This window comes from Colobus angolensis, unplaced genomic scaffold (genome assembly GCF_000951035.1).
Source record: "Colobus angolensis palliatus isolate OR3802 unplaced genomic scaffold, Cang.pa_1.0 Scaffold154, whole genome shotgun sequence".
NCBI lineage: Eukaryota > Metazoa > Chordata > Mammalia > Primates > Cercopithecidae > Colobus > Colobus angolensis.
In genome coordinates, this window is record NW_012114644.1 from 150,450 (window position 1) to 158,378 (window position 7,929).

The window sequence follows — 7,929 nt, forward strand, 5'->3', positions numbered from 1 at the left end:
GGTACTAAATGCCAGTGGAAGCTTCCCATTCCCTAGTTATGACAAAAAAAATCTCCAGATATTGCCAAACGTCCCTTGTGGTGCAAAGTCATTCCTGTTTGAGAATTCCTTAACTAGAAGATATCTCTTCTTTCTAGACTCCGCCTCCTACTTTCTGCATATTGATTATATATATGTTTTTTCTTTTTTTATTATACTGTAAGTTCTAGGGTACATGTGCACAACGTGCAGGTTTGTTACTGGATTAAGAAAATGTGGCACATATACACCATTGATTATACTTTTACTTGCTGTAGGATACTTTTATTTTACACCTTCACATAAATATTTAAGCTTTCTCATGTTAAATATTATCTCAAATAATATGTAATATAGAGGCAGGGACCATATTTGCTTTGTGCATGCATCCATGTGCATGCATGTGTTTATTGTACTCATGATGCCTCATACCTTCTGTGGGGATCACAGAAAGAATTTGGTAATAAAGGAGTGAAGTTTGGTAATGAATGAATGAATTTGGCAATGAAGAACAGTTGCATGTTCTTTGCTTCCCTGTATCTACATCCAAGCAATGTGACTTCACATTTGTCCCATAAAGAGGTGATCTATTTCTCCACCCCTTGGATCTGGCCTAGGCTTATGATTTGACTAATGGAGTAACAGAAAACGGAATGTAAGGTGAGACTTGAGGAGTTCCCTTACACTGAGGCTCATTCTTTTGCTTTTTGGAACTCCTGGGGCTAGCCTGCTGGAGGCTGAGAGACCACATGGGGAGAGGTCTCATCATTCCTAGATGTCCCAGCTGATACCATCATAGCCTAGGTGGGTGACCTTTAAGGTTTGAGAGAATCCAGATAAAATCAGTGGAGCCCATCCAGACTAGAACTGACTAGGAGAACCCAGCTCAATTTGCTCATCTGTAGAATCACAAGCTGAGGAAATGGTGGTTGTTTTGAACCACTAATTTTGGAGGTTGTTTCTTATATATTAAAAGCAAATTAATGAATACTTCACATCTTAATTCAGTGGAGCTCAGGACTGTTTTGTGGAGAATGGGTCAGAGTGATGTATAAGTGTTTTAGGGCTGTAACAAAGCCCCACAAACTGGGGGGCTTAAATAAAAGAAGTCATCTCACAGTTGTGGAGGTTAAAAAACTGAAATCAAGATGTTGGCAGCGTTGGTTCCTTCTGACAGCTGTGAGCGAAGAAACGGTTTCAGGCCTCTCTCCTTGGCTTGTAGATGACTGTTTGCATCTTCATGTGGCTTCTGTGTGTGTCTGTGTCCAAATTTCTCCTTTTTATAAAGACACCAATCATAGTGGATTAGAGTCTACTCCAAAGGCTCATCTTAACTACATGTGCAATGACCTCATTCCCAGTAAGGTCACATTCTGAGGTAGAGGAGTGGGGAATTAGTACTTCAACATATGAATTTTGGGGGCACACAATTCAACCCAGAATAAATAGGAAGTTGGTAGAAATTGAATTGGTAATAATGCCAAAATACTCATTGCTATACTGCCCTGTCTTCCTAAGGAATTACATTTTATTGGTATTTATGTTGAAAATAGAGGGCCTCTAAAAATCTTTATAGAAGTGCTATTATCCCATTATAATATTTCTACTACAGAAAAGAAGAAGAATAGCATGAAGATTGTAGTGGTAAGTGGTCCAGGAAGGAAGCTATTAATGGAATTTCTCTATTGTAAAGACCTGGGCTCACTCTATGGAAGTGGAGAAGAGATAAGAGACATGAGCTGTTTCAGGGACATTATTACTGTAAGTATGCTGTGGCTGTCAGTGCGCACCTGAAAGTTGTATTCAGTTCTGGACATCACCCTTTAACGGGGTGATAGACAAGGTGGGGCACACACAAGTGAGAGTGGTCAGGAGGGAAGGGTTATGATAACATGTCATACCGCTTAAGCTAGAGAGAGGGAAAATGCAATGAGAATGATAACTGCTTTCAGCTGTTTGAAAGGTTGTCATGTGGGAGAAGGATTAAACTTGGTCTTGAGTGACCCAACACAACTAGGACCAATGAGTTAAAGCTTCTGGCAGACAGCTTTTAGCTGTAATATATGGGTTGAAATTCTTTAGTCAGAGTAATCCTAAGAGGGAACAGTCAGGGATGTTTCTTCTAGTCCTGTGATTTCAACTTCGGCTGTAGCCAGTGCAAAAAGGAACTACTGTGTCAAGGTCTTTGTGGCACCTGTGATATTGTATGACATTTATGGCAGTAAATCAGGTTTCTGTTACTTGATTGGTGAATAGATTAAAAAGACACACACTGCAAAACCCCTAAATGGTGAAACAATATTCTAATTGTTACATAATCAAATGACATCAACATCTTTTTCATGAATTAACTGAAGCAAAAGAAAACAATCACATCCCCAAATCTGTAAGATGTCTAAAACCAGCTTTATGTTTAAAGAGTAACTTTGATCTCTTCTTTTCTGTTTTCAACCTATAGTTTGTCCCTTACCATATGTTGCCTTTTTTTCTAGTTATTGTAGTGTCTGAATTTATAAATATAGCCTATAACTATATATCCCACAAAACATGAAGCTTTATTTTCCTCTAATTGTTCTCGCTCTAGTCCTTGACTTCCTAGCTAGATTTTAAGTTGCTTTCGAACAAGGACCAAAGGCTTCATGCTTTTTGTTAAATGGCTTATGAAAGAGCTTTCAAGCTATTTTCTCTGGTCTGATAATCATCATAATATGACATAGCTGGTATATGTTTTTCCTTCATTGTTGAATTATTTCATAAACAGAGGCAAACAATACATAGATACATTGATGAAACTAACACAGTAGTAAAGTCATCAATAATGTTTATAAAGGATCCACTCTGTCTGACAGAGTGTTAGTCCATGGGGAATAGGAAATATCCTAGGATCCACTTATTCAGAGTTTAGCTTGGCAGGAGAACTAATATACCGGATACATTAAGTTCTCAATGTTGGCGATATGAAAAGAGCTGAATGCAGTAGTAGTTAGGGATATTTTAAAAACCAAGTCACCTATGAACGATGGGAAGAAAAATACAGAAGGCAGATGAGAGGGGAGAATTTCAAGAATATGTAGCTGTTTGAACAAAAGCCTAGTTTTTTTGTGTTAAATCATGTCCACAAAAGATATGTTCAAGTCCTAACCCTCATTGCTTGTGAATGTGACCTTATTTGGAAATAGCATCTTTGCAAATGTAATCCAGCTAAGATGAGATCATACTGCATTAGAGTGGGTCCTATTCCAACGACTAGTGTCCTTATGAGATGAGGGAAATTTGGACACGGACATGGAAGAGAATGCCATGTGATGAGAGAGGCAGAGATTGAAATAGTTTGTCAAGGAGCCAGGAAACACCAAGGATTGCACCAGAAGAGAAGCATGGAGCAGATTCTCCCTTAGGTCCTTCAGAAGGGATCAACATTACTGATACCTTGATTTTGGACTTTAGAATTGCGAGACAATACATTTCCATTGTTATAATTCACCCAATTTGTAGTATAGGTTGGGCATCCTTTGAAACTTATCCTCATATCAGTGTTCTGAAGATATAGTCTTATCTTTATCATTAACATTTACGAAGGTAGTTTTGATAGATACTGGAAAAGAGAACAGAAAAAGAAATAAACAAATACATTTTTGTTGCATATAAAAATAATGGGAAATTTAAGGAAGATATGTGGCAGACTGACTGTCTTAATCCATTTTGTTTCACTATCACAAAATGTCACAGAGTGGGCATGATATAATAAATGAAATTTATTTTATAGGTCTGGAGGCTGGGAAGTCCAATATCAAGGTGCTGGTATCTGGTGAGCACCTTCATGCTGCATCATCTCATGGTGGAAGGCAGAGGGGCAAGAGAATGTGAGAGAGCCAGATAACTTTCCAGAAGTAGCCAGAGAACAAGAGAAAGCTGAACTCACTTTTGTGAAAACCTGCACTTGTGATAATGAACCTACTCCTAAAATAATGATATTAATCTATTCATGAGGGCTCTGCCCTTATAGCCTAATCACCACTTGAAGATTCCATCCGTTAAGACTGTCACAATAACAGTTAAATTTCAATACGAATTTTGGAAGGGTCATTCAGCCACAGCACTGACCCATTCTGCTTTGTGCTAAACCTGTTTTGATTATCCATTAATATTATGAGATGCAAACCTATGAATTAGTGGAAATTCCAATTAACAGCCACAAATACTACCAAGCCTTTCAACCAAAACATTCAATTTCAGACATTCAGAAGCTTATTTAGAAATACTCTCTTAAAACATATAAAAGAACTTCTAATTTTGATGTCATTTCAGAATCTGTAAAAGAGTAAACTTACCACTTCAAAATGGATTTAGCAGCCCCATAAAAAAGAAATTTGTTAATTAATGTTCTGGAAAACTTGTTTGCCTGACCCAATAAAGTTCTTGTATAACAAGCTAAAAAAAAAAAAAAAAAGAAAAATCCAAAATCAAACGTTTTGAGCACTAACATGATGCCACAATTGGAAAATTTCACCCCTGCAGCCAAAGGCTGTTGAAACTTTGTTTCATACACAAAATTATTTAAAATATTGTATAAATTACCTTCAGGCCATGCATATAAAGTTCATATGAAACATAAATAAATCTTATGTGTAGTCTTGGATTCCATCACCAAGATGTCTCTTTATGTATGTGCAAATATTCCTGAATCTGAAATCCAAAACACCTCTGGTCCCAAGCATTTTGGATAAGGAATACTTCACCTGTACTTTTTAAGGCAGCCCTGGGAAACTATTAATAGTTTCCCAGCTAGAGACAGAAAAGTAAGTGGGTGTGGGGGCAGAGAGGAGACCTGCTTACATGAAACAAAGGGTGAAAGATGGGGAAGAGGGAGCAAGGCATGAGTTGAATTATGTAAGAACTTTCCAGAAATAACACTAAATGCAGCTAATACTTTTCTATAGCACATGCTATCTGCCAAACATCATTATAAATGCTTTATATATATCTCATTTAATTCTCACAACAACCCTTAGAGGTAGGTACTAATATTATCCTTATTTTACAGATAAAAAATCTGAGGCAAGATGATTAGGTAACTTGCCCAAATATATGTAGCTAGTAAGTAATGTGATGAAGTCAGGATTAGAACTTAGAAAACATGGTCTCTTGATCATACCTCCATTTGAAATGGGCTGAAATGCAGAAATAGTGTCATCTTATGGGTATGACACGAACAGTTAAACCCGTTATGTTCCCTTCATCAACAGTCTTCTGTTACTTAAAACACTTTTTTTTTTTTGATTAGGTTGTTAAAAACTCTTCTTTGGATGGTATAGCAATTTGTTCTATAACTGTTTATAAATCAGAACTATTTCCTCTCACCACATTACATTTCATTTTCAGACCAATGTCTAATAGTAAGTTAATTCTTTTCTGTTGGGTCACCCAGTCACCATAATTTTGCTGATTTCTTTACTCTTCTTGTCCAAAGAGTATGTTAATTGCTTCAGGAGTTCTGTTTTCCTCAGCATGGTTATAATTAATCTAGAAGAGAAGGCCTGGATGACAAAAGCAAAATTACTTCTTCTTGTCCATAGTAATTCCCCCCTACAGATTTTCCCAGAGTGTTTCTTATTAGAGGAAAATGAGCAAACACATTAGATACACCCAAATCTGACGGCCAAACATTTCTTTAAATTGACTTAGTTTAAGTTTTAGTTTATAAAACAATTTAAGAGATTTTAAACATATGGAGATATATGGCAATAGTTTTGTATGCTATCTTAGGAATTGAAAAAGAAAAAATATGAATGTTATGCTTAATTTAAATATGATAGGGCAGAAACTGATTTTTCATAATGTTTAATGAAAATATAACACAAATATATATTATAAACATGTAGTTAGAAGGATCGTTTACCTAAAGCTGGTGGGAAAATCCATACAACTTAAGGATAATAGAGCAAAGAAATGAACAATGGAAAGGAAGACATTAAGATACTTAGAAACGAAAAGACAAGAACATTATTAAGAAAAGTTGTCTTTAATTTTAAAATTATCCATATGCTACATATTAGGGTTAATTAAAGAAAACAAAAATAGGAACTTTCTGATATGTTTACCTCATGATTCAGTGCAGTATTGAGAAGCAGATATGTAAGTATAATTTCTAACCTTAATTTTGATTGCTCATAGACTGCCAAGATTGGGAAGGTAATATCAATAAGTTACTGGTACAAAACATCTCTTGTTTATTAGCCAATTGACTTTCCTTTAAGATGAGAGGAAAGCCTTTGGATGTCTAGCCAAAGATAAATTTTCTATACTAGTTGACATAAAAGAGTTTTGGTTGTTACACCAGCTATGGACCCACCTTGTCAGTCACCCTTATGAGGAATTATTTGCAGTTGGACTGTAGATGAATGAAATGTACATTACCACAAGGTCAAATTTTCTGGCATCTATTTATGAAAATGATAAAGATGATAGTAACTTATCTTTTTGTAAGCTTCAAATAAGGGGTTCTGAATTATCATTTGTCAACTTTAATCTTCTTTTTCTTTTCTTTTTTGAGATGGAGTCTCCCTCTGTCGCCCAGGCTAGAGTCAACTTTAAATTTATAGGAGAAGATAATCTATTGTTAATCACTGATATTTAAGGAATGCCAGTATGCATTACTTGCTCATGCATTAGTTGTGGCTGCCAGTAAACTGTAATTACAGCAAGGATGAGTACTGAACTGGAAGATACATTCTTACTTTTTGAAAGATATAAAACATAAACCCCTGAGACAGAAGGAAATTACCCTTCCCTAAATCATATACTGAGTGGTCCACCTGAGAATGGAATCATACCCATGAGAGCGTGGATATTGGGAGAAGGGCAGAGATGTGGTGGGTGATGGAAAATGTATTGAAAAGAACGAGAAAAATCTGAGTTTTCTTTCCAACTCTCTTGGATGCTAACTAAAATGTGGCCAAATCATTCTTTCTCACACAGTTATTGAGTACTTGTTCAAGGTGTGTTAAAGATTTTTTAATTTTGGGGGACTTCAGTTTTCTATATTTATCAATTTAGAAGAAAATAAGATGATTAAGCTCTCAAGTACCTCTCAGAGCTAAGATTTTTTGACTTTGTAAACTTTTGTTAATACTTTGGCCTGTGGAAGATTTTTTGTCTGAATTTGTTTTCTTCTAATCCTCAATATGTTCTAATAAAATGTCACCACCTGTAAAAGTTGAACCTGAAGGATCATCTCAGATTTCAGGGTCTTGAACTTAAGGTTAATCTCAATGCTAAGACATAGGAGAGCAGCCATAGTGCTCTGTGGCTAAAGCCTTCACAGAAGACACACTAAGAAAAAGGACACTGGAGTGAACTGCAGTCAAGAAAATTACTGTGCAAACCATATTTTCCATTGTATCAAAATTGATCATTTCCTACAACAAACCTTACAGTATCATCTACTTCAATAAAAGGCAGAAGTACCATCAGGTCTGAGCAAGAAACGTTGCCTTTTTGAGTCCCATGACTTTCATTCCTCTCTCTTTCTTATTCCCCTTCACTAATGCAGTGAAGTAGCACTCCTTGGACTGTCTACCCCACTATTTGGAGTGTCTTTCTCTAGTTAAAAGAAGTGTAGTTTTTTGCTATGCACATTTCAGAATTTCTACTAAGAAGAATATGGACTCTTCACATTGTTTATTTACCCCAAGCTGAGAGTATTAATGTTAGAAGAGAGAAAATGTAGAAAACTTGCTGAATTCTGGTAAGATTCTGGTGTAATCTGAATCATAATCATGTCTGGGATTCAAGCTCATGCCAAAGTAGTATATTTATTTTTGCTTGGGCTAGATACAAATGTTTACACAGTAAATACAATATTTTATTCCAAGTTTCATTGTATCTACTTATGTTAAGCCATCATTGGTG